The sequence below is a fragment of the Nematolebias whitei genome, chromosome 12 (genome assembly GCF_014905685.2).
Source record: "Nematolebias whitei isolate Nwh7 chromosome 12, NemWhi1, whole genome shotgun sequence".
In the NCBI taxonomy this organism is placed as follows: Eukaryota; Metazoa; Chordata; class Actinopteri; order Cyprinodontiformes; family Rivulidae; genus Nematolebias; species Nematolebias whitei.
This window is the reverse complement of record NC_056509.1, coordinates 9,543,661-9,546,286: the sequence shown is the minus strand read 5'-3', so window position 1 is coordinate 9,546,286 and position 2,626 is coordinate 9,543,661.

Below are 2,626 nucleotides of genomic sequence, written 5' to 3'. Positions count from 1 at the left end.
TTAAAACAATTAAAGACCTGAAATATTTCAGTTGGTGTGCAATGAATGTGAAATATATGAAAGTTTCATTTTTATCATTACATTATGGAAAATAATGACCTTTATCACAATATGCTAATTTTTTTAGAAGGACTTGTATAACGAACAGCTGGAAGACCAATTAACACTAATTGGGTCAATTGACAACATGATTGGGTATAAAAAGAGCTTCTCAGAGTGTCAGTGTCTCTCAGAAGCCAAGATGGTAAGAGGATCAACAATTCCACCATTGTTGCACACAAAGATAGTGCAGCAATACCAGAATGGTGTTACCTAGCGTAAAATAGCAAAGACTTAAGTTATCGTTATAAACCGTGCAGAACATCATCAAAAGATTCAGAGAATCTGGAACAATCGCTGTGCGTAAGGGTCGAGGCCGTAAAAACTCTACTGGATGCTCGTGATCTCCGGGCCCTTGAATGTCACTGCACCTCAAACAGGAATGCCACTGTCAAGGAAATAACAGAATGGGCTCAGGAATACTTCCAGAAAGCACTGTCAGTGAACACAATCCACCGTGCCATCTGCCGTTGCCAGTTGAAACTCTACAGTGCAAAGAGGAAGCCATTTCTAAGCAAGCTCCACAAGCTCAGACGTTTGCACTGAGCCAGGGGTCATTTAAAATGGAGTGTGGCAAAATGGAAGACTGTTCTGTGGTCAGATGAGTCACGATTTGAAGTTCTTTATGGAACACTGGGACGCCATGTCATCCGGACCAGAGAGGACAAGGATAGCCCAAGTTGTTATCAACGCTCCGTTAAGAAGCCTGCATCACTGATTGTATGGGGTTGCATGAGCGCTTGTGGCATGGGCAGCTTGCATGTCTGGAAAGGCACCATTAATGCAGAGAAATATGTTCAGGTTCTAGAACAACAAATGCTCCCATCTACACGTCATCTCTTTCAGGGAAGACCCTGCATTTTTCAACACGATAATGTCAGACTACATTCTGCAGCAATCACAACATCATGGCTACGTAGGAGAAGGATCCGGGTACTGAAATGGCCAGACTTCAGTTCAGATCTTTCACCTATAGAGAACATTTGGCGCATCATAAAGAGGAAGGTGCGACAAAGAAGGCCCAAGATGATTGAACAGTTAGAGGCCTGTATTAGACATGAATGGGAGAGCATTCCTATTTCTAAACTTGAGAAACTGGTCTCCTCTGTCCCCAGATGTCTGAGTGTTGTAAGAAGAAGGGGGGATGCCACACAGTGGTAAAAATAGACTTGTCCCAACTTTTTTGGGATTTGTTGACGCCATGAAATTTGGAAACAACAGATTTTTCCCTTAAAATGATACATTCTCTCAGTTTAAACTTTTGATCTGTGATTTGTGTTCTATTCTGAATAAAATATTAGATGTTGGCACCTCCACATCATTGCATTCAGTTTTTATTCACAATTTGTTTAGTGTCCCAACTTTTTTGGACTTGGAATCCGGTTTGTAGAAAAAAAATCTAATTTTCAAACAAATAGTTAAAAACCTTAATTGTTCTTTTTGTTTCAGTTTTCTGATGAGACGAGAACTGGTCAGGACCTGAACCAGGTTGGTTTTGGACCACCTCGTACGAGCCTAACGCTGGTCTCGCCTGACATGCGGCTCTGCTCCGGACATCGTGGAGACTGAAGAGATTATTACCTTTTTTAAATTATTTATTTTTTGTAGTCTCAATTTAAAAAAAAAAATATTTTTTTTTTAGATTCCCAGTCCTGCGTTCCGAGGTGTGGCTCAGTTTCCTGAATGTTTTAATATTAATCAGCTGCTCTTAATAAAGTTTAAATTTACAGTTACTAGTTTTGCCTGTTTCTTTAGATCCTGACAGTTTGTGCTGCAGTTTATATCATAAGGTCTAAAGTCCCAGGATTTGTTTAGATTACAGACATCAAATTAAAATTTACTAAAATGTGCATCATGTAATTTTATTTTACCAGGTAATGAAAGTTGAACAGCCTTCAGACCAAAACTTTGAACCAGTTCAGGTAAAATAAAACCAGACGAGCTAATAACTAACTGGACTAATGCCAGATACTTTTTTTTTTTTTAACATTTCTTCTGGTTTTAAAAGCTGCAGAAAGACGGTGGATTAATTAATGTCTGAATCCAACAATAAAACATGATTTTTTTTTCCTGTTCAGTCAAATGAACTAAAGCTGATGAGCTCAACCTGAATATCTAGAGAAAGCGATTCCAGGTGTTTAAGGACGTCCAGCTGCTGCTTTCTTTCGGGGTCACTGGTGCCCATATCCAGCCATCACTGCGAGAGGTGGGGACACTTGGACACTTCTTTATCAATCTAACATGCATGTTTTTGGTCTGTGGGAGGAAACCAGAGAAAATCCATGCATGCACAGAGAACATTCATATCCAGAAAGGCCCCCGGAGCCAGGATTTGAACCAGCGACCTAAATGTCAGGAACTAAACCCACAAATTGCTGAACTGAAAACCAGAGACTATGAAACTTTCCAAGTTTATGTTTCCTAGAAACAAACGTGTTCTGGTTGCTTTACAGAAACCATTTTCTGGTTAATTCTTTATTCAAACCTGTGAGGTCACAGATGTCTCGCAAGGGAGCCGAACATTTTC